The sequence below is a fragment of the Centrocercus urophasianus genome, unplaced genomic scaffold (assembly GCF_019232065.1).
Source record: "Centrocercus urophasianus isolate 14NV4802_14NV808 unplaced genomic scaffold, USGS_Curo_1.0 seq_10, whole genome shotgun sequence".
NCBI classification, from domain to species: domain Eukaryota; kingdom Metazoa; phylum Chordata; class Aves; order Galliformes; family Phasianidae; genus Centrocercus; species Centrocercus urophasianus.
In genome coordinates, this window is record NW_024884142.1 from 26,640,179 (window position 1) to 26,666,100 (window position 25,922).

The following is a 25,922-nucleotide window of genomic DNA, read 5'->3' on the forward strand; positions in this document are numbered from 1 at the left end:
AATAGCATTTGTTATTGACTGGGGCTTGAATAAGAAAGGTTTTTAGCTAATGAAATGAGATTCAAAATTCATTTCAGAGCTTCAGTCTTGCAGATTTTTCCCATAAACTGTGAGAAATCTATTTCTCTTATAGCCATTTCTTTATGAAGATCTTGATTTCAGTTTTGTAGTTATCCCATATATCTATAGATAGGAGTTACTTGGAATTCGTGCTCTGCAACACATCTGTTATTTTAATGGCCTACTTTTCAAATGCAAACCTGAAGCTGAATTTTCTGGTAATAGGCTTAGTTTTCCCTAATGGTATCAGGATAGATAGAATTTTTTATAGATTTAACAATACCTTTCTGACTATAGCCAAGGAAATTTACATTTTCACTTATAGAAAGATTTGCTGAAGAACCATGGTAAATGGAGGAGGAGAGCTTGCTGTACTGAACTTGTCACTGAAATACAATAAGTCAATTAAATTATGATCCAGAATTGACCAAATGCAGCACTGAAACTGACATGTTTAGATGAATTTATTAATTATAATATCATGATATTAATACGTAAGTTGATACATTAGCATACTCCCTAACCTTCAGCAAACAGTCTGCCAGGATATATTTGTTCATTAAATGGTGTACTTAAAGTAACTTTTTGTAAAGATGACAAAATATGACAAAATTACACAGCTTACATGACAGGACTGTGTTTTGCAATACTGTTCTTCAAAGTTGTTTGTTCTGAATTGGTGTCAAAACTAGGAAGCCTAGGTTGTACTTCCAACTCCACTACTGTCCTTGATAGGAAGTTGCCATCTTACTTCTCTCTGACATTTCTTTGTGAGTCGCTACTGTTCCCCAGTCTTAAAGCAAGGGTGCCAGTCTTACTTCAAGAATACTGCCCTCTTGATCTTCACATGTGCCATTGCTCTTTATTCTGAGATGTTAGCAAGAAGTCTGTTGTTTGTTGCAGAAAAACATCTTAAAGAGAAATGGCAGATTCATGAAACTAGGCTTAACCCATAGCTGTACACCTTTAATGTTGCTGTTACCTAGGCAAAAATCTGTTCAGTGAGCATTCTGCCTGGGCACTAACTTGTAAAGCTGTGTAATAAGAAAAGCAGTAAAATGTATTCCAACACTGAATCTTTTAAAATTGCCTTTCTGGTCAGTGAGGTAATACTATACTGTCAAGTTGTATTATTTCTTTGCTTTAAAAAGAGAGAAAGAAGTCAGAAGTAGTCCTCAGGCTGCAAGTGACTTTTTCAACTGCACCTGCACTACATTCTTCCCGAGCCTCTTACCAGATGTGTAAAGGTAAGCAAAGTCCCAGGAGAGAACATTTGTAAGAGTTCATTTATTAATTTACAAAAACTATTCTCCAGGAAAAATAAATAAATAAACAAATAAATAAGTTTGTGCAATATATTTTACAATCCTTTAAAATGCATTTTTCACTTATTAGAAGCCTTTGAGTTCAGTGTTACTATGCAATGTGTTGCAAGTATCTGTGGGTTAATTCCAAATTCCACTTAGTGTGCGTGAAGTTAGGACTAAATTCTGCTGTCTTTTTTCTTAAAGGGGATTTGCATTTGCCACTGTCTAAAATTATTTCCCACTTATACCCACAAGTATATTTACCATTGTGTTTCCTTTTTCTATCACAGAGACACTAATTCAGCGCAGGGTGCACAGCTGAGCTAGCCACTCCGTGGAATAGTGGTGAGTGCTGACATTTTAAAGTGTTACAGCAAGAGCAGTTCCTTGACAACTGCTCATGAAACTCAACACTTTGCTCTCAGTGCTACAGTTCAGGAACACTTCAGCTATTTTAATCCCTGTGTGTCAGGGCTGCTTTGGCAGCAGCTTGTTCTGCTTGGATCTCCCCTGCATAACTGCTATAATTGTTCCTGAGTGTGTCTTGCAGCCCATTCCTTGATCTCCACTGTCCCTGATGCAGTTCTTGGCCCAGCAAAAGGCTTCTCCCCTCTTGTACTAAGCAGCCACTTCTGCAGTCCCCTCTACATCCACATTCAGGCTCTTGTCCTATTGAGGATCTTCTGCCAGAGCAGATGATGATGTATGCGTGACCTTGCTAAAGATCTCTGTCCTCTGGGTGTTTCCTCAGAAAGCTGAGCTTCTCACAATCTTGTGAAAGCTAATTAATGTTTACAGAGTGCTTTGTCCTTCACTAGCAAAACACAAGTGACAAGCAGTACAGAGAGAAATCCGCCCTGGTGAGGCACAAAGTAACTGTTAAATCTTTTCCAGACATGAAATATTATACACCTCTTTTAGGTAGTGAACAGAACATAAGTGTTCTTTGGAAACTCCTGCTTCTCCTATGGGAAACCAAAAACAAGCAACAACCTAAAGGTCTTATCTAGGCTACCAGCACTGAGGCCAGGAAGGGTCTCTGTTAAAGAAGAGTTGGTAATTGGAAGTGCTTCCCTTGAAGTGAGTTGCCAGGGGTGGAGAGCTTGCTCTTTCCCAGGGCAGACCCAGGCCATGTGGCGCCATGCTGGACCTGTGTCCAGAAATGTGGAGCAATAGGCTCTGGCTGTGAAATGCTATGCCTGAGCTGCACCCGTGTGAGCCATCCCTTACAGCCAGAGGAGCTGCCCAAAGAGAGCTACCTAGTTAGCTGTCCCCTGCTTACAGTTTTTCCCCAGCAGGAAAGCCATGTACTCACATTAAAGCCAACTCACAGCAGATTTATTTATGTGCTGCCTACCTGTTTCTGCAGGTACCTCACTTCAGCTCCCTCCTCAGCTGCCTCCTAATCCTGCAAGGCACTTCACATCTGCTAAGGCAGTACTGCCATTTCCCCATTTCCCCAAGCTCCCCTGGAGCTGTTACCAGAATTACTTCAGCCTTATCTGCCATCTGCTTGGCATCGGCAGAGGGGAGAACAGCCCCTCACTAGATCCTTCATTGTGAGGGAAGATTGGTTTCAGCATCCAGTCCCAGGGGTGGCCTGGAGGACTATGAATCTTTATTATGGATCGCTATAGCTCTGCAGCCTGCTGTAAGGGAATTGTGCTTCCAAAAGGAGCAGGAGGTCAGGCTTGATTCTACCTTCCGAATTTTCTCTTCATTCCTTTGGGACCTCTGCTCTCGGCAGTCTGGACTTTCTCCATCCCATTCTAACACCCTCATTTTGTAGAAACACCTGAAGTAGGTTGTGCTTTCCAGCAGACAGTGGGGCAGCCCAGGAGTCAGGGTTGAAATAATCCCCGGCAGCTTTGTAGATCTACCAAACAGTATTCAGACAGCAGAAGAAAAGCCAAATTATGCTGTTGCTGATATAATCTATTGCAAGAGTCCATTGTAATTAAGTCAGAACATTTTCAGCTTTTGTGCTAGCATTTACACAGCTAGTCTGTATCACACTTGCACCCACTCAGGCAACACATTCTAGGAGCTGTGCAACACCTGGGGAGGTGAGCAGGTTTAAGTGACCTTGTGCTCTGAAAACTCCTAGGCATGTCACTATGTTCAAACTGGTAGTGTGCTGTAGGAAGCAGTGAGAAGCCATGGACAAACCCATAACAGCTACCAAGCATCAAAGGCTTTTTCCTTGGGAAGGCAGCACTGATGGTGGCAGCTGTGTTTACTCAAATGCTTGGAGAAAGCTGGCACTAGTTTTGGACAGAAGCCCAGAGAGAATCATTTTAATGGGTTGTAACTTGAAATATTTCTGATCTGTGAATGAAAGAACATCATTTACAGGGAGTAATTGTTGCCTTTTTTTTTTTTTTTTTTTTTTTTTCAGGAGAGGTGTTTGTTACACCAGAATCTGCCAAAACCCTACAACTTTCCAACCTCTGCAGCTCTGCATCCTCATTATCTGAGGGAGATTTGCTGAAGTGCCTAAAATGAACTGAGACATGTCAGCCTAAGGTTCTCTCAAGAATTACGCTCAATCATCTCTGCTGTTATTTCAGCTTTAAACTTGGCTCTTGGCCTGGAGTCTCCCTCCTTCTTCCTCTCACATTTTCTGAACGCCCAATTCAACAGATTTAAGAAAATGTTATGCTCTGTGGCAAAAGCTACTGGCTGAAAATCATCTTTGGGTTCATCATATAGCCAGCTATATTCAGAGCTGTCAGCCACAACACAAGGATTTGTATGTTCCTTCTTACTACATGAATTCCATCATGAGGTCTTGGAGCTTGGCAAGACTGATGTTCCGTACAGATTCATGCCACTGATACTCACATTTGGAGGTTGTCAGCACAGGGTCACAGCCTGGTATTGATTGTGATACCTGTGTAGCAGGTGTCAAAGGTCCTGCAGGGTGAGCAGGGTGATCCATATCTTTCTGTTCCACATCTTCCCACACAAAACCATATGCTCTGAAGGAGCACATTAGGCATTTATTTTTCTTCATTGATAAGGACAATAACTTCCCTAAGCACCTGGACAGGTGCTTATCTTTGCTGCAAGGAAGAATATCATGATCATGACAAAAAGGAGGGGAGAGCCCAGGAAACAGATAGTCCAATGGCTTCCATTACAAGGATATGAGAGAAGATAACTACGGTGTTTGATAGAGGATCACAGAGACCCTGTGGTGCCTGTGCCAACTGATGCCAAATGAGGGTTTGGGGGATTCTGATATGTGATCAATCCACATTCATATTAAACATTTCTCTGAACACGCAACATTTGTATTTCTACAGTAACTTCCACAACACCTAAGTTGACTGTTGGTGTCAGCAGCCATAAGATAAATGCAGAGTTCCAGACAAACCCAGAATCCTCCTAGTCAAAATTTCCCTCCATTCTAAAGGCACTTTGATGAGACAAGACCTCTAGCACTAGGCCTGTCCATGTGCCTTTGGGTACACGTGAAGTCTCTCTAGATATGAGAAGTGCCAACATGCTGCTACAGGCCTATGTGAATTCTTAGTGGATGAAATAACATCATTATGTTATCTCTTCTCATTTTCAAGCTTCTCAGATAACAATATCTACTGAAGATATTGTACTTGCTATTTCTGCCTTGCTACTCTTTCACAGTAGGATCTCAAAAAAATCCATTTCGTGTACATTTTAGCAATTGTTACACAGTGTAGATCATCCTTAATACACATCTGTCCTTTTTTTTCTCTGCCTTTATCTGTACTCCCAGCAGAGCTGTATGTGTATTCAACAACCAGTAGAGCAATATATGACAAAGAAGCCATACACAGTGTATAGACCAACAAAGAAAACATTACAGATTTATTTTTGCCTCTACCTTTAAACAGGAATCTGCCTAGAATAAATAAATTTTCATTTAGCTGCATTGCCAAGAAGATACAATTCATCCAATCTTTCTCTGCTTTACCAAGGAGTGCATTCATTTCTGATTCTAAATGGGAATGATCTTAGTCCTTGATCAGGCTTATCAATTTACTAGTTTATGTTGTTCATATACAATATACAACATATAGCACCTTTACCTAGAATGTTCCATTTTCCCCTGTATGAGACATATGCACTGCACATTTTTGAGCTCTTAGTGGAGATAATGACACACATTCTGGTTAATACAAAGACAGTTACTAATCTACAGACTTTTCTAATGGCAGACAACTATTTATTTATCCTACACACACACAGGAGAATATAATGGAAATAAATGACTGACCCAGTAGATCTATAAACTACTTGGACAAGCAGATAGCTGAAAACAAAGAAAAGTAAAATAAAATAATAATAAAAATAAATAAAAAGCTGAAACCATTAAGTCCTTGACCATGTTTTGACTGTTCTATCTGGTAGAATGGGATCTGGCAAGAATCTTTACCTTTGAATTTCAGCAGATGTGATGCAGACACTGTTCACCTACAATGAAAACTAACAACCAAAGCTTTGCCTGCCTTGTGAGGCTCTTGATAAAAGACTTTGGCCTTTGAATTTAAAACATTATTTGGGCATACATAAGTTTATATTTGACTTTGCATGCAGAAACCTGAAGCCGATGGTGCTCTTCATATACAAAAGGTGCTAGCAGTCTGACATGAGCTGAAATAAAGCCACATGAATACAAAGACCCAGATAGCTCCCATTTGAAAAGAGCTGTAGGAACCCTGCTTTTAAGGGTAATTTTATTCTCATTTGTTAAAGGTTACTGAGACTAGAAGGGGGCAAGTTCATCTGGAAATTATTTTGTTGGTGATCTTATTATAAAGAAGAAAAACGGTGTGATTTGCATTAAGATTCAATCCCTGTTGTACAGCTAGACATATTCCTTGGTCTTTGCTACAGGAATCTGATGAACATCTAATGCAGATCTGACCTCAATTAGTTTATTTTCCTTTTCAGTGAAGCATAGCCTGCGTTCAACTGTGCTAGCTGTACAGTGCCCTATTTGAGACTCTTTCCTGTACGTTACCATAGAACATGATCCATAACTGGACACGTGTAAGTAATGTCCTGGCTGATGACGATGCAAAGATTTTATGTCAGATATAAAGAAGGGTTTTCCTTCATTACCCAGGACATTTCTGATAACAAATGGTGATACTGATATTCTGACCCGTTTTTTTCAGCTTATGTATTTCATAGCTTGTTGGGAATTCCTTCTTAGAGAACTTTTCAATGCTGGCTGGCAGAAGCTTTTATTCTTATATTTAAAGAAAATGGCCACTCTCCTTTCTTCTTGTGGGAGGGGAAAGATTTTTTACCCGGTCTGAAACTATGTTCCCTCTCTTCCTCCTCTCACACTAATCTCTCTAAAAGTGACTGACCTTAGCATCCATATAATGCTGTCAACAGGGAATTCACAAATTCTGAATAAAACTACTAATGTGGGGAAAGCAGGATGCATTTTAGGTCAAACTTTTTTTGTTTTATGGTAAAGGAGATTTGACTGATAACACATCATCTTTGGTCAGAGAAAGTGAAGTGCACCTTGAGGAGTGGTCAAAGAAAAGTGAAACAAAAACATTAATTGCAGCTGCAAGGCACTCAGCTCCATGAACTGAGCAGACACAGAATGAGCAGTTTTAGCCTCCATCCTGTAACACCACCCCAAACTACAGAAACCTGATGAGGCAGGAGGCAAAGCCACTGTGCAACAAGAAGGATTTGATGCTCAGTACTTCTCTGGCACGAAAATTTGTAGTTGAAGACACTAAAAACAACTGTCAAAATAAAAGAGATCTGTGAGAGCATTTCATAACACAAATAAACACATCATCTACTTTCAGATCCTAAGTAATTATTTAGGATTAAATCCATAGCATAGAGGGATGCAAAAAGAAAGCCAGCTCCTTCAAGGGAGAGTGATTCCAGAGCAGCCGTTCTTCTCTTCAAACACACAGGATGTGTTTGAAGAGTCTGGGAGCCAAAAGAATCTTTTAGGGAGAAAAGTTAATTTCCTTGTACAAGCATCTGATGGGGATACCATATTCAAGTATTTTGCCCACTGGGAATTTTTTGAAAGGTGACTTTTCCATGTCTTTTTCTGCACAAAATTAAAAGTCAGAAGATAGTTACTGACAAGGTCTTGAAGCGAAATGAGATTATGGCACATAAGCACTAGGCAAACATCTCCTTCTGAATTACTTCTGAAAAAAAAAAAACAAAACCAACTTTGTGATCTTTTCTTCCTGCAACACCTCTGCTCTAGTGGTGGGAAGAGTTGCATTTTCATCAGACAGGTGAGAGTTTATGAATGATTACTTGGAATTTTCCAGAAATAAATTTTCATAAGACTCTTTAGAGACTCCATAGCTACTGCTACAGTTCCTGTTATCCTACTGAGCTCCCAGGACACAATCCCACAGAAGTAAGGTTATGCTAAAAATCAGAGGTGAAAATCTGTGCCAGCAGTTTTATCATTTCAGAATTAATTTGTTTCTCAACTGGAAAGATGAGCTCTTTCTATTTGTTTATTTGCTTAGGAAAAGCATGCAGGAAAGAAAGAGTTTGCAGCAATAATAAAAGCATCTCATGCCCCTACAGAACTGCCCTTGCTGTTTCTGCTCTGCAAATGGGCAGTGAAGTTGCTCTTCCTCTGCAGCACATCAGAAAACTGGCAGACAGCAAAGATCTCTGTACCCTTTACAGTAATAATGCCATACTATGGTCAGTCCCCCAGGCTGTTAGAAAAAATGACAACTTCTCCTTGTTCTTTCTGTGACTTTTGGCCTCTGCTTTGTTTCTCATTCCACTTTGCATTTTTGCCCATTACCACAGGAAACCCCACTGTCTGAAAAATTGTGCCAACAGGGTGTAGATTATTGCAATATCTGTTAACAAGACAGGAAATATATATAATAAATGTGTTTATGCACACAGGTGGTGTAGATTGTAAAAAATTTAAAAGTTTAACTTTTCTGCTGTGTAACCTAATGCAAGAGGCAAGAGCTATTTTTACCTAAAGCAATTGAAAGCCAGATTCTACTTTACACTGATAGCAGTTAAAAAAAAAAAAAAAAAAAAAAAAAAAAAAAAGAAGAAAGAAAGAAAAAGGCCAATAATTTGCCCTGTAGTTGAAGCTGGTAGTATAGCTTGAGTTTCTCACACTAATAAAAACAGCACAACCTATCACAATCATTCAAGCTCTATCTATACCTGTTTTTCCACCAATTTTATCTCAATATTTGGACAGTATACTGATTCTACTGAATTTAGTCGCAGTATCCATCAGGGCCAGGACTCCACATCTCCATCTGGGTCTTATTGAGGGCCCCATTTCTTCCCCCCTGTATGGTGAACTTCTCCCCCTTCTCTATTGGGTGATCTCAAGCAAAATTTCTGGCTTACTTTTTTCCACTTTTCTCTGAAATTTTCCCTCTATGTAGTCACAGCAGATCGTCAAGTGATATAGAATGATGACTTAAAGTTCCTTGCCTTGGAAGACTTTCTTCTGAGAAGAAATCATTTTTCTTCATCACAGCATCCAACGATGTAGAATGTGTCCTTTGAACCATTGCTGGGAATGTGCCGTAGGCACCAGAAGCAAAGAGATGAGCAAGCAGCAAAAATCACAGCATCACTTCCAAACCTTCAGTAAGAAATGATTCATATCCATCTAAAGCTCACTTGTTACTACCTGTCTTCTCATGGGTTTTTTCCTCCTTTGTTAAGTGTGATATAAAGGTTTGAATCAAAATAAGAACTCAATGGCTTAGCTACATTAAAACCCCTTTTTCTTTTCATGTCTCTTGACACAGTATTGGCACATAGCAATGAGAGGAGCACATCTATCCTACATGACACAAATTACATCCTTACTGTCACAGTAGCACCTGCATGATATGCATTATGCCTGTACTTTTCTAGGCTCAGCCCTGAGTTTTGTGCAAGCTAGGAGTCCCAGGTTGCTCACACAGCCTCCATGCTGCACAGCAGAAACCTGACATTACCCAATGGATTTGTTTGTACCATAGAGCCATGGGTAAGGGTCTGGTGTGGCTCAAGCCCTATCTTTGTAGGCCATCTCAAGCAGGTTTTGTTTCAGCCCTTCAGGACTTCTCACAAGATTTTCTGAGCCTTAATACCTGTAACCCATCGAGCTGTCACTAGAAGCCCCTGTCAACTTGCATGAGTGTCATGCTGCAAAGCTGCTCACCTATTTCTAGTCAGGTATTTGGAAGCTCTTCTGCCTACAATCCCAAGGTGAGTAAAGGATTATCCAACAACTAGCATAATTTTGCAGAGAAAAGAAAAAAATCCAGGTGTCAGACAGCAGAGCTGAGGTCTGGCTGCTGGCTGAGAAACAAGTTTAACAAGGAGGCTGAAAATTAAAAAGAAAAAAGAGGAAGTCAGTGCAAAGCTGCTCAGGAACAAATATCCATCTTATGTAGCAAGTCATTTTAATGAACTCTTTTGAGAGAACTTTGAAGTTCAAGCCACTAAGAACCATCAGTGGTTCACAGTCCCCTGCCTTCTCCCAATCTATGGAAGGAAGTCCCAACACCATGAGCTGCTGCCACACTTGATCATCTTGAGGAAGAACTTTCCAGGCTGATAATCAGACTCTGAAGGGCCAGGATTCTTTAAACCCATCTTGCCAGGCTCTGTGAAGGAAGTCCTGTGGAATGGCCCTATCACGATAAGGAGCTGAGTCCCTGTCACAATAAGCAGCTGGGGCTGCTGAATCAACAAGCATCATGCACTTGCACTAATGTGTGGCTACAGCAGACTCAGTAGGTATCTTTAGGATTGTTCTCATATCCCCTAGGTGTAGAAGCAGCACCTGCCTGCAAGAAAGTCTCATATCCAGCTCTGACAGGTATGATTTTAAAGAAACTGTAGAAACGCTAGGAGCCCAAGTTGTGAAGAGAGAGGTATTTATTATAGCTCAGGAGTGGACCCCTTCTCATGCCTCCCTTCTTCCCTCCTGTCCATGCAGGCCCACCTTTGCTGGATTCCATCCTTCTCTCCAAGTACCATTCCAAGAAGACGCTCCCAGGCCTTCCAGCTGTACCCTCAGGAGGTCTGCTGCTAGTGCTGACCACCACTCACATTTCCCCCAATCTACAGTTTTTTCCCCAAAGTGGGTCCTTCAACAAAGGACCATGACTCGCTATTGTTTTGGGTTTAAGGAGATGTTTGCATACTACATGCTTCTACTCCCTTTCCAGCACAACAAAGGTTGGTCATCGCCCTAGACAGGGACCGAGCACTGGGACATCCAAACATGGCTCCAATCTTTCTGCTAGTCTAACCCCAGGATCTTCAAACTCTCTGGCCTCTGCTCTTTGCACAGACTTCCAACCTCAGAGGTGCAAGACAAACTTAGGTGATTGCCAAAATGAACTTGAGCCAAAAGGAGCCCCAGCTGGTCCCAGACCAACTTGGAGGGTGGCTGAGCGAATGAAAGAGTTTCATTAAATATGTGGTCTCTTTCCTGGATCTTTCAATGGCATAACATTGCATGAAATGGGTCTTCTGCAAACATGGCCAGAGCAAAATTCATACCCTTGAATACCTGCTCTGGTTTCCAGGGAGGGACCTGGATAAGGAGAACTTTCTCAAGCTGCTCATCACTCACTGCAGTCTAGAAATAGATACGGCAGAGACAAACCATTAACAGGTTGTCTCATGCAGCAGAAGCTGATCAGAAACCAAGCTGGCAGCAGCACAATGTCATACTGCTCGCCATCTAACCTGCAGATAGCTTTACTCCTGAGTAGGATGTGAAGATAACACAGCACACTCACACAAGGACATGGAGAAGAGCAGCAGCAAATCTACAAAAGTATAAAACAAAGAAAAGCACTGCCAAGATTAAAGACAAAATAATCTAACATTCCTTACTTACTTCACTATCTCACTTGTGACTGGAAGCTAGCTAACCAATTTTACAACTCACCCCATGCAAGCACCTCTCAGAAAGCTGTTAGAGACTTTTTCTTATGCTGGGATAGGCAGCTGATACAGGGCAAGTGCCCTGGGCAGGCTGCATTTGGAGATTAGCAGCAGCTGTGGAAGACCAAACACCCACGCATGCCCTGCACAGGTGAAAAGCCAATAGATGTGTAAAAATTTTTCTCTGGCTCTGAGACAGAACCCAAGCTGAGGGTGGGCAATGGGGGTCTTTGTATAAAGCTACTTGATCTATGACTCACTCCTTTGTGACAGTGGGATTTAATTTATAGAGCAGAGAAACAAGTGAGAAGAAACAAGGTGTAGGAAGCTCACATCTCAAGTCCTGTATTAGATATGTATGTTCTGGGATAGTGCAGAAGCCAGCGTACCCAGTGAATATTTTAGGAATGGTGCATTCAGGTAGGCAGGAGCAGAACAGTGATGCAAGATGCTCAGCAGTGTTAGTCTTTGTACTCTCATGTGGGCACCACCTCATCACTAACAAAAGGTGGCATGCAAGGTGAGAGTGTTCTGCTAAGGACAGCTCTGAGCAGGTATAGGAGGTTTCCTCTGCTGCCAGCCAGTTGGCAGCAGAGGCTGTGGATTTCAGATTTTCAAGCATGGCTAGGGAATGCAAATGGCATTAGAAGCAGAGGTTGTTGTAGAAATGCAGGCTGCTTGTATTTCTGCTGCAAAATTATTACAAAAAGGAGCAAAGCAAAAAGGAGTGAAAATGACTGCTACTTACATTGTACAAGAAAATCTTGAAACACACCACAAAAAGTTTCTCCAATAGTATTCCACCTTTACATGTTACAAGAGTGACTGGCATCTACAGTGAAGAAGGATGGGAAGGAAACTTACAGATTACTAAGGGTAACAGAGAGGGGAACCAGGGCTTGCCATCAGAAACTAGATCAAGTCCATGCTCCTGAGTGCACAGCATAGGCTGAACCTGACTGTGGGGAAGCAGGTGTTGGGGACAGAGTGCTACTTTTGGTGCTTCACTTTTTGCTCCTGAAGTCATGAAAAAGCAAATCTTAATTACACAACAGATGTGAAGGCTTAAAAAGCATCTGTGAAACTCAGAAGCAGCATTAAACAACTTCTCTGTTGGTTTGCTTGCAGCAGCAGCTCCCATAAGGTAGGAGGACTACTTGAAAAGATTTTCCAGTTCTCTCCCATGATGCATGGATTATTCTATAATGTAGAGTCTGAATTAAGGGTGAAGAAAAGAGTAAGGATTTTTTCTGAATCCTGTGTTTAAAATCCCAACTTTTTAACTTTTTTTTTTTTTCCTGACAGTTACTCTTTTATCTTCACAAAAAGCTTTACTAAATTATGCCAGGTGGCTAATTGAAAATTAGGTTATAGAAAATGACTACCCATAACAGTATATAGAGCTGCTCAGACAACAGATTTGAAAAAAAAAAAAAATCTTGAAGCATTTGAAAAGTTATTTTAACAAGGTAACTAGAAACAGTGTTTGAGTGCAAAATTAATAAACTATTGTAGATTATAAATTCCACAGGGACTCACAACTACAACTGGTGTTAAAAAACTGGCTATGGGATACCAAATCTCTTTCTTTGTTTCACTTGAGGGGTTTAGTATATCAAGGATGTTTTGAGCTCCATACACAAACAGAACAAAAAACAAAACAAAATCAATACCCCTAACAAAAGTCTTCCCTGTATGGTGACAAAAGTTATATAAGGGAAACCCCTTATATATACAAGAATTATATTATATATTGTAATTATATATAATATAATACTTGAATGGGAGGGCTGAACGTGTCAGACTCTTACATTAGATGGAATAAGTAATAAATGTTATTTTTAACATTTTTTCTGAAATTATCTGCAAGTTAAGGAATGAGAACCACGCAGCTCAAACTCATAAAGCTTAGAAACAGTTCCAGCTCTGTTTCTCAGCCTGCCAGTAAGTGACCACAGCCATTCTTTAGCCAAAAGATACGAACTCCAGAAAAACTTTAATAGTCTATGAGCTCTCTGGCTGTTTAAATTAGGAAGTTAAGCCCAGGATTATATCTCAGAGAATCATTTGAGTTGAAAGGGACCTTCAAAATCACCTAGTCCAACTGCCCTGCCATGAACAGGGATACTCACATCTAGATCCGGTTGCTCAGAGCCCCATCCAGCCTGACTCTCAGTGTCTCCAGGGACAGGGCATAGCCATGTTTAGAAATCCCAGTGTACATTGTTTTCCACGTTCAGGCAGTGCAAGGCAGGTCTCCCAGCATGTGGTAAACTTTCAGTACAGACCTGATGCCAGCTTCTACTTTTTCACCACCAGCAAGTGTTTCCTGGACCCAGAGACAGTTCCTGTGCTCTGCAAGAAGAAACTCACATTCTTATCTGGACTCAGAGAGGAAAGTCAGGTGTGAAATTCAGGTACACAGGACCAAACAAGCAGTTCACATTTTCTGATCACCCCTGCATAAGAAAGGAATTGTGTGCAGAGCTCCAAGCTGGGTTAAATTAATTCCACCTCTGAAATCATATGTGCTGTTGCTCTGTGGTTTCAGCCCCACTTTCTGGATTGTTTTGTCGTTCAAGAGAAAACAATGGTCCTCTTTAGCAAAAGGACATTGTCAGTGGAGGGATGGAGATTAACAGTTCAAAACAGAACGAAGAGCAAGAGCACTGCGTCTTGGCTCACGCACTGGATCAAGTGAGGTAAATTCATTGTACCATTTGTGTTGCTCTTTTTAGTTGAATCCATTTCCAAACAACAGCTGGTGCGCAGCAAGTTTTCGCAATTGAATCACTTTTTCTCCTCGTGGTCATTAATAATTTTCCTAAAAAGGAAACAGGCCCCTGGATGCCCCTGGATGCTCCTTGCAGGCAGCACAGTGCTGATGGCTCCCATCGGCCAATGCCTTCCTGTATGTCTGCACAGGGAGTCAGGGCCCACCTCACATCTGCTCATGGTGCTGCTGTTCTGCTAGAGCTTCACAGAGAGGCAAAAGCAACATGCTTTTAAATGCTGGTCCAAATTGCCTGGTGTCTACTTGGGTTTCTAGTGGGAAAGTGAACAACTTGGAGTGTTCTTTAGGGCCACAGTGTTCTGCATCACTCCAAATGGTTTCTCCATTATGTTGTGCAGGACGGTTCCATCATCTTGAAGAGTTGTAGTGGGGCTGTGGAGGTCAGAAGTCTGATGCAAAGGGCATGGCAAACCATTAACAAAATTTGGAGAAAAGCATCGTATTGAAAGCTAATCCCCCAACAGAACTGAACCACCCTGATGCCCTGGAGGGATGGTACCATTCTCCAGCACCCATATGATCCCAGTCCCAGAGAAACTGAACCTACCAGCAGGTGCTCCCCTATTCATCGTGGCAGCGCAGGGAGGCTTCTGTGGACTGGGTGGCATTGCCACCAGACACTCACCTCAATGCAGAGTGAAATATTTCATAGAATCATAGAATCATAGAATGGCCTGGGTTGAAAAGGTCCTCAAAGATCATCTAGTTTCAATGCCCCTGCTATGTGCAGGGTCACCAACCACCAGACTGCAGAGCCACATCCAGTCTGGCCTTGAATGACTTTAGGGGTGGGATAACCACAACCTCCTTGGCCAACCTGTTCCAGTGCATCACCAACCCTGTGTGAAAAACTTCCTCCTAATATCCAACCTAAACCTCCTAAACATTTCAATAACAACTCTGAGAGAGACCCCCACCAGAGAGTGACTGTGAGCTTAAATGCTCATCTAATGCCAGTTTATGTGCCTGAGGACATCTGAGCCCCATTGCCAGGGCTGTCAGGGGTGACACAGGGAAAGTGATTGCCCTTCTGAACAGAAAAGAACAGAAACTGGAAGTTAGACAGCAAAGCAAGGGCAGCTACGATGGCTCTAGACACACGTATTCAGGCACCTGAATCGTTCCCAGAGGACCTGCAGACATGCCCTTCATTTGCTGCACTGTTCAAGCAGCGTGCTCTGTAGCAAAAATAGATGCAGAGGACACATAAAGCAGAAGTTAAAATCTACTTATCATTGAAGAATCATTTTCACCTGTACACCACATGCTTTCTGAACTGGGAAGAAAGTCACCTACTTTGCTGTCATTTTTAATACTCCTTATTATGGCTGCTAGTGCTTTCTAGACTTCTCTCTGACTCTTGAGGCACTTTCAGACTAGTTAATCTTGTCCCCCTGAAGAACAGATAGCTGTCATCATGCTTGGCATGTGGGTTGTCAGCAATGTTAAACTCAACAGCTGTTATCCCATGTGATTCTGGGACAGAACAAAATAAGTAAATCCAACTTCCCCATTTTTTAAGCTAGGCAGGCACCTTCCTGAATACTACCATGTTCTTGGAAAGAAGACAGGACAATGACAATTCCTCTCACTCTCCTCTTTTTTTTAGAAAATGGTTGCAGATCTCAGTGGCTAAAATGATAAACTCCTGCAAGGATTTTTACAGGGATTTCACATCAGTTCTTCCTCCCAAGCCGAGTCATGACTTCATCAGGTCTGGTTTCACCAAAACCTTTCCAACTTTTCATCTCCCACTTTCCATGGTGGAGGCTTAAAATACAAGGATATGCTTAGAGTCAAGCATGGTCCAGCCACAGGAAGCCCTGCTTCAGCAAATAGCTTGGGTGTCCTGCTGGTAGAGAAAGGTGGAACATACAGAGTTTTCCTCTAGTTTCTGTTTGCTTTCTGTAGTAACATTTTTGTTATTATTACTTTGGAGTGGCAATGCCTCATCCAAATCTCAATTATCTAAAAAGAAATGTTGTTTGCATGCAGAGATGCTGTGAACAGGCTCACTGTTGGATGGCTCTTCACTACATGCCTACAGGAGCATTTAGGAGCAACACTTGTGACAGAGGATGCATAAACCCAGCAAGTGCAAGTGAAAGCATCAAATCAGTGAAAGCAAAGTGAGAAAAACTTTAAAAGCTGCTCAGAGATCCAACATAGGCACTGGGAGGTCAGGAAAGCCCTCTCTTTCACTTTTAGAGCATCCTCCATGGAGTTCAATGCATTGCATGTCCTGGATGTAGAATGACCATACCTTCCAGTAGCTGTTCAGCTTAGTGACGAGCATTAGAAAACACAGGCTGGAAAGAAGCTCCTGGCAGGAGCAGCTGAGCAAGCTGGTGACTGTTTTGGAATGTCACTTATTGTCTGGTAAGTAAAAATGAAGATCAAAAGATGTATGTTAAAATGCCAAGCCGTTAATGGAAGCAACATAGAAAATGTTATGTGTGAGCTGTTCACCTGCCTCTGCTGGATAGCAGTTTGGGAGCAGTGATGGTTAGGGCTGCTTCAGCATCCCTGCTTCAGTTCACTAGCATGGGACTCAGTGTCCTCAGTGGGGATTTTCAAGAGGTCTGACATATATGTGGAAAGCACAGGATTTCTCAAGCAATTTCAAGTGAAAGGGACTCTGATGTGCCACTTGTCACCCTGCCTCTCCTGCTCTTCTAAAAAACTGCTTTAAGGTCATTCCTCATTGCTTAAACGCACAGAGAAACCCAAGCCCTGTGCTTTCATTTCATATCACTCCTCATTAGCTCTCTCTCCTCTATTCATCTTTACTCTTGATTGATCTTTTAGACCTCAGAATGATAAAATCATTCCAGACTGCAAGCATACACTGCTGACTTGTGTTAAGTTATTCCTCTATCAGGACTGCCAAGTCCTTCTCTACAGGGCTACTCTCAAAGAGTTCTCCCAGTCTGTACACTTACCTGGCATTGCCCTGACCCAAGTGCAACACACTGCACTTGGCCTTGTTGAACCTTATTAGGCTTACCTGGGCCTGTATCCAAAGGTGCTTTTGGATGGCATCCCTTCCTCCTGTTATATCAACTGCACCATCAGCTTGGCGTTGTCCTCAAACTTGCTGAAGGTGCACTTGATCCCATCATCTATGTCACTAATAAAGATGTACCAGTCCCAAGATGGACTTCTGAGGAACACAACTCATCACCAGCCTCCACCTGGACATAGAGGAGATTGATCACAACCCTCTGACTGTAACCATCCAACCAATTACTTGTCCACTGAATAGTCCACCCTTCAAACCCACATCTTTCCAATTTAGAGAAAAGGATATGATGTGGAACCATGTCAAAGGCCTTGCACAAGTCTTGCACAAGACATCAGTTACCCTTCCTTTGTCTACTTTGCTATTCTTCTCACTCCACACACTCTTAGACAAGACATAAAAACGTATCTTGGATGCAATGCTCTTGTCATGAAGAGAGAATGCTCCATGCAGACTACTGTTCCTCTGTAGACCTGTTTCATCCTTTAGTGGCCTATGTGGTTGTGTCAGCACGATCAGAAGCTAAGAAGGCAGTAAGCCTCTGGATGCTTTGGTCACCAAGGCTTTTGGTCAGATACTACCTGGAGATTTTATGCAATGGACCCATTGCCTTCACAGTTCACTTGTTTCAACATTAAATACCCTTGTGCTTCAGTTCTACCAAATATAGTACCTTTGAAGCAGAGATTATACAGGCTGGCAACTTCATGATTTTTAACTGGTGCTTTTGAAACATAATGGTAGATCCCAGCAGATTCATCTTTCCTTCCTCACTTTGAAATGTAAACAAGTAATTGAATGTGGGAAAAAAACCCTCGCAGATTTCTGTGGATGGAAAAAGAAACTACTGGTTCTCCAAACATGTTCAGCAGATGGTATTAAAAAGGCACTGCTCTTTTTCTTTTGAAGAACATTTTTTAATTCCTTACTTTTTAATAAATCAAACAAGGAGCAGAGGAAACTGCCCATTTCCTGCACTTCTCAGGCTTGTGCTACAATTCTGTGATTCTGTGTGCTATTAAAAAGAATTGTGATAAAGTCCTAATTTGTTTGCCAGTTCTACAACACTCACAAAAATGTTGTGACTTTTTCTCCAAGCTAAGCAATTCAAGTGATTATGAGATCCCTTGAGAGATCACTTGCAGAGTTGTTTAAATAGCAATCCAGTGTTAGCTCTTTGCAGACAACTATTACATCTACATCTCTCCTTAATGTTACAGAAGAACAAAGAAGCTTCATAACGGCACAATTGCACATCTCATTTTACATCATTCCTTTGACCACTGTGTTTTTTTGAACACTGTGTGTTGACCACGAGACCACGTGTTTCATGAGAAACAGGTATCCTTGTTGCAAAACAGGTATCCTATATGCAAAACTTGCTCACAATTCCTCTCTAGATGTTATCCTAAACAGCATTATGAGAAGCTGATTGCAGTAAATCTCACCCGAAATATGGAGAGTGATGTCAGCCATCACCCTGAAAGCCCTATCACTGCTATTTTGGGGGTCCTATTGGCAGAACGAGAAGCTGTTCCAACAGTGGTGGCTAGGGAACTAAAAAGCAGTGGTGCCCACCACACTCTCTGATTTTGCTCATACAGCATGAAGTTATTTCTAGTTTCAAAACAAAATGGAAAAATTCTACCTGCCTACAGCACAGTGACCACTTTATGGCTTTATACTGTGCCACAGAGCGTGTATGGCAAGGTTCATTCCCACTGACATGTGCCTAGCACGTTTGTAGGAAGACATTCATATGAAAGCACAGAAGATGCTTGTAAATGTCTGTGACTGTAGGAAAGAGGTCGGGCACAAAACCAAGTATATCTCTAGCATGCACAACTTCACTCCTAAAGCAGCCACTTACTCTCCGTGAGCTTGCATCTCCTCCCTCTTACAAGTAGAAAGGTCCCCTGCCTCCTATTCCAGCTTTGTCACTGGTACCCAGACTGTTCCTCTGGATAAGTACTACCAGAAACCACCAGCTAATGGAAGCGCACTGGACACAGGGTCATAAAGGGAAGACACTGACTCCCTGCTGGCAATTTTGTCGTGGCTCAGGCAGTTCCTTCTGTAGCTTTCCACTGAGCTGGAACCACGAACTATGTGAGTGCCAAGCTGCTATGAACACTTGCAGTGATTATAGCACTTGCTTCATTTCACTTAAGCTGCACTTTTTGACCCGGCTTGCCTCATCACCAGTGCCCAGGGGTAAGAGGAAAAGCCTGGCTGCAATTACACAGAGTTTCTGTGCGAGCTGCTGGTATCCTCCCCGTGCTGCAGCTGTCCTTTGGAGGCTGGTGAGTACAAGGAGAAGAAAGATCTTTGTTCCGCCTCTGTGTAATACGAAACTGCAGACCAAAAGCACTGTGTGTGCCTGATGAGAAAATGATGAAAGAAACCTTGAGTCTTCTTTATCAGAATCTTCTGCAATGCAGTGGGGAGGTTATCCATTGAATCAGCCCCTTAGAGGAAAAGCTGCGCTCTTGTGAATGGTAGAAGAGAAAGGGGACTTTTTTAATTACAATATCCAAACATTCCTTCTAGTCCATCCTGCAGAAGACCCAAAAAGTTCAGCCCTTTGTTACTGCAGTGAAAGTTTCCCTAGGTAGCGTAGGTATTAAAACATAAACGTAAACAGAAGGATGCAGCTGGAAATTTCCAAATGAATGCTTTCTTTTTTTCTACTTTATGTCTGCACACATCTCGAGCAGCCCATGTTTCTGTTTGCCTACCGTCAGGGTGACGTCCTGGGAGGATTTCAGCTATTTCATCACCTTATACCTGCAGCTCAACAGGAACATTCCCATCTCTTCAGGAGGCACTATACTCTCGACATTATACATCCCCTCAGCTGCCTATAGATGGAAAGAGATCCATAACTAATATAGCTGGTGTCACAAAGCTCCACCAGCACAGCAGTCAATACGAAATGCAGCACTAATTATGAACAGCACCAATCTGCTCAAATTACTGTTGTAACGCTAGCTTTGGGAAAAGGTATTTTTATGCATAAGCTTTTCTGTAAAAGAAATATTACTGGAAAGGAAACAACCAGTCTCTTGGTTATGACAATGAGCTCTGCTGTACTCTTGTTATAGCTGCTTTCTAGCAGGAAAATGATGTATATATCTTCACACCCTGAAGTTAACAAAAAGAAAACAGCAAGTGGCCATAGTGATATTCAGAGAGAAAAAATTTCCAGATCCTGCTTTTTTACAGAGCCATTGCTTTTTTGTTTTAGCAAGCAGAGAAATCCATTTGATCACTTTTCGATACATGTGTAACATACCCAAATGTAAGGTGAGAAAGATTCTCATTTGCACTGAAGCAAGTGTTGTTCATGGGGATCTTTCTATTTCGTGCTGTTTAACACAGAAAAAAAAGCTTCAGGACACAGAGACAAGTGTTTTCCAAACACATATCAACGAGGACTGGTTTCAGAATAGCCCTGTACCAAGATCCTAAACCTGCAAACCTTGATACGTGGGTATGGTTGAGTGTAGATTCGGTGCTTGACAGACACAGAAGTAGAAACAGGGTAACACTCTCTTCTACCAAAAGCAAGGCATGGTTTTCTACTTTTCTTCAAGAGGGCCTGGCTTTCATCCACAGTTCCCACTCTGAAAGTTCCTCAGCCTAATGAACGCCTACCCAGGGCAGCAGCTTGGGCCAGAGTGAGGAGGTGGCTTCTATCACCTGTCAGCAGACCCCAGTAAAGTATGAAGGGAATAAGTTGGTCCCATGCAATCTGAAAACTATGTAAATTTCCTTGGTGAGAAAGAGAGAGGGAAATAGAAAAGATGAAATGGAAGACTTCTTAGGTTCAGGGAAATCATTTCCATCATTTTTTTCACCACATAATGGGCTGTTTGTCATAGGTACCAGCACCATTCTTTTCAGCAAACTGTTGGCTAGGATTTATTCCTTCTCTCACAAAAGCCTCCCACCTAGGGTGGAGAAAGTGTTTTCAACTCATATCGTTCACCAGAATAGCTCCTTATTTCTCACTATGTCATTTCTATTGTAGGTACATGTTTTCCCTCTGCACTTGAGAACTATTCAATATTAAAACCCATCAGGAGTTATAAACTGAGATCTCACTAACAGATTGTTCTCATTTTTACTCATCCTGCTGTTTATTTCCTAAAAGGTGGTTAAATTACCATTCAATGCAGATGAATTTTCAAAAGGACATTAATTCTGTACTCATTTTCCAACAACAGGCAATCAGCTAAGTCACTTCTTTTTTCTTTATCTTTCATGCATTTCCTGAACTGCAGTTTCAGGTAGCTGTCAGTCCTTCACTACAGAGACCAGTAGCACAGTAGGTAAGGTGATGCACTGCGATGCCAAATGCACACATTCATCTTGCTCCACGCTCATGCTAAAACCCACTCCCTGCTGACCTAGCTTAAAATAGATGCCTGTCCACTAAAACTGCTAAATGTTCACATACAGTGGAAACTTTACATTTGTTCTGAAAGAGAGCATAGTTACAAGAAGCACAGGAAAAAAAGAGTCCTCAGAATATAAATGTCAGTTACAAGAAACTGTAAGAAAACACCTTTCACAATGCATAGAAATGCAGTAATCATAGAACCACCAAGGTTGGAGAAAATCTCCAAGATTACCACTCCAACTGTCCTCCTATCATCTATATTCCCCACTATTCCCCACTAAACCATGTCCAACATGCCCATGTACAACAGCTAAATGTTTCTTGAACACTCCAGGGACAATGACCCCATCTCCCTGGGCAGCCCATTCCAATGCCTGACCACTCTTTCAAAGAAGTATTTCCTAATGTCCAACCTGAATCTTCCCTGATGCAACTTGAGACACCTAATCCTATCTATTCCTGTCACTAGTTACATGGGAGAAAAGGCCAACCCCCACCTCAATCACAGGTAGCTGTAGAGAACAATAACGTCCCCCCTGAGCTTCCTTTTCTCCAGACTAAACAATCCCAATTCCCTCAGCCACTCCTCATAAAACTCGTGCTCCAAACCCCTCACTCATAACAACGCTTCTTAATATCACTTCTGCTTTGTTCTCGTGTTATTCGTTACCTAAGCAATCCACGTTGAAAATGAAACCTCAGTATCCACAGTCATGTGAGTAATAAACTGAGGTGCCAAAAACAACACTTAGCTGAGCCCAAACACTGGAGTGGTAAAGTTCAATTAGCAGTTACCTGGCAGCTCAATTAGCAGTTATCTTCAATTAGCATCACCTGGGCTGTTACAGCCCACTGACTGCAGTACAGTTCAGCAGTAGCTGGCTGGATTATTGAACTCTGTGCTGTTATTATGAGTAACAGAAGCTGTGCTAAAGTAATTTTTTCTTGTTCTTCAAGATGTAACAAAAGTGAGTGTTTTAATTTAATGAAACGTGGTAAGCCTCCATTAATATTGTCAATGGTTTTAATTTGTAAGATGATGAAACATTAAGATTTCTATAGCAGCTGCTGATTTCAGCTCCTAGGAACAGTGAACTTTTAAATACTATTGTTCAAATGAATGTATTCTAAAATGCTGTTCTTGGTAGTTTTTATAGGTTTTAAACTCAATTTTCTTTAAATTTAAGCAAGGTAATTATTTGAACTTGCCTTACTTTGAGGGCCTGACCATTATCGGCACTCCTGTAAACGCTGACTGGAACCTGTTTTGTTAGGGAATCAAGGTTAAGAGTCAAACAAAGCCTGGTTTGTTCAGAGCTGCACCTGGTCAGAGGAATGTGCCTCCAAAGAAAGTAGTGTTCAAGCAGCCCCATCCGCAGATGGTCTGTCACTATGAAAGCAGCTCCATCTGAGCATACCTCCCTCTGGTTCCCTCATTTCCAGGAAAGCAACTATATAGAAATTTTAAGTGAGTGAGATAGCTTTGTTTTTTCACTTGACAGGCCATTATTCAGTCAGAATATTTTTAGAAACCATTCTGCATTTAACAGGCAAATAATTCTGAATAAGCAGTTGCCGTCAGCTTACCCAGAAGACCTCATCAAAATATGAGCTGATTTCAACTGTCTGAGCTGTGTTAAACTACTGTTCTCCTCGTGAGTTTTGAAAGCAAAAGAAGAAACTGATTTCAAACAAGTGGGGGGAAAGAGCTTCCTCCTCACCTCCCACTGGAAAGAAGCACTGAAAATATTTTCCAACCCTGAACAACATATGTGTAGAAAAATGCATTTTTCCTCTTGCTAAGTACAGCAAGTCAATCAACAGAGTCAGCAACAGAATTTGTGTTGCCATTTTCAGCTTTTTACCATTTCAATCTCTCTAGGTTTTTTGTTTGTTTTTGTTTGTTTGTTTGTTTGTTTGTTTTTTCCCAGCCTTCAGTGGTAGTGGAAAAAGGAGGAGTAAGACAAGATAAAGGCCTATCCTCTGAATTTACCTAGAGCTGCTCTTCAAACCAAGTCAAAGAGTCTGGAGCATGTACATCCCAGGTCATGCCGAGATCTAGAGAGCACACTCATCCTATTCAGAGCTGGGAAAATTTGCACTGGAAAAACCTTAATTCTTTGTGGAATAACAAAGAGTTGCCCACACACCAGCCAGGAGGCTGAGTCATGCACAGACCTGCCCCTTCACATCCTTTTTTGGGTGCTGTGCTTCTGCTAATGTACTCATGTGTCAGTGGTCATGAAGGATGCCCTCATTCACAAAACTCAGAGAGTGATGCATGTCTCACAGAAGTCCTTGACAACAGGCTGGTGCATCAGACACAACGTATAGCAAAGAGAGAGCTACAGAATCAGAGACTAATTGATGCCAGTGACTATAGTGTAGTTGGAGACAGGTTTGAATCTCACGGTAGGAACCAAACTGTAGTAAAGATAACTGTGGAGACATTTTTCACTTGTATCTTTTACAAGATAAAGTATTGCAACACATTCTTGCTCTGGTACAACAGCAGTGTTGCGATATATGAATTGAGATTGACTTAATCAGTAGACATAAAGTGACTGTCAGAGAAAGGCCATGTGACAGGTAGGAATGTTGTTCAAAATTCAGATTTGTTTATACCCTTTGCTGGTATGGTATGAAAGCCTTAACAGTCATAAATTTGGCTGCAGAACAGCAGCTGAAGGCCATCAAACCATTGGACTACCCTTTCTCCTCAAGCCATTCTTCCAATATCAAGCTGCTGAGCTTAGTTGTTTCAGCTGCATATTTAAATTTCTTCACTAAGTAATTCGTTGTTTCTTAGTGCCGTGATACATATTAGGGCTTTTAGGCATGCCTTTTTCCACCTGGGATCTGCCTCTGTGTCCTCTCCATGTCCTGACCATAGCTGGAACACCAAATACTGCTTTACGATATTGGCTTTCCAAAATCTGGATCTTCAGAACTTATTTCTAACCCCTTCTCTTTGACAAGCTGGATTACATCCTTACTCAGCCATGCACCTTCACTGAACATGGAGTTTGCCCCCTCTTATAGTCCAGCTTATGTGGCTGCATGATCAGGGAGGATACAACAAGATAGTAAAGCATTCAGCCAATCAGCAACTTGAATCCAAAATACTCAATTAATAAAATATAATAATAATAAAATATAATAAAGTAGAGTTAAAGAGTATTTTAATTATAGAGCAGGAGTGCCAGGAGTAGTCTATACCTTGGGTATTTCTCTGTTCAGAAAAGTTAGCACTGACCAGCCAGCTACTGAAAATGGGTTCCATGGATTCAAACAGTTGTGCCTGGCATGGTGTAGCCCTGTCACCGATTGACTAGCTAAAACATTTCAAAAACTGACCCATAGTGTGTTTCTTGTATCTCCAAGCTACATCTGAAGGCTGCCAAGATCTACTCCCACATAACTGTAGGCTTTTCTTTTTCATTTATTTATTTGGGCATGATCAACATATCTTGATCTGATCCTGTTCTGTTTAAGTATCCACATGTAGGACTGGGAGAGGTTTAGATATGAAATGCACTGAATTATTTACATTTAGATATGTTGGACATAGGTAACTCCCTTATGCAATTGGCAAAACACAGTATGGTGTCAAACACAACTCGGCTTTCCTTTCTCTCAACATAGAACAGTGTGGAGAGCTTAATCTCATACTAACAGAATTTGTATCACTATTTGGTATGCATATTAACAGTAGTGGGTTTGCTTGCTGTGGCAGGATTCTCAGCTGTCCTATACAGGACAGATAGGCACACTGTCTTTTCTGCACTTCAAGATGTTTGCTAATCAAATTATTGGCTTACTGTACCAGCAGGAGCGCCCTACATAGCTCCTGCACTTTATGATAAGAGCTGATATAAGCAGGACATCAGGAATTTGGTAGAGAGGCATGAGTATGATGCCCCTATGTGCATTGACACAGAACCTCAACTACTAAAATATGTGAAGAAAGTAAAGTCAAGTGAAGAAGGCAGGGTGTGAAACCTGAGGTTCAGCGAATAGAAGGGATACCTGATATGTATGTGGAACAGGTTTGATCATCACTGGTTGAGGCAGCAGGGAGGATCATGGCTGGAGAACACTGAGGTGTAAACGTATTACAGTGTGGTTACTTGACTGTAATTTTGTGTCTTCTACAGAGATTTGTCTGGTGTCTCTGTCCCTGCTCCTTCACATTCTTTTCAATGGCCTCCATCTTTTGCAGTGTCTCTGTAATGAGCAAGGCCTGGCCTGTCAGCCAACAGCCTGCTTGAGACTTAGTGGTAACTGTGGTAATCCTCAGGGGTCTTCCTTATTTATTTTAATTTGTAAATAATGCATTTAACTCATTCTAATAAATCAGAAGAGTAACAGCTTTCTTCTACCTTGGTAGGGTGTGCA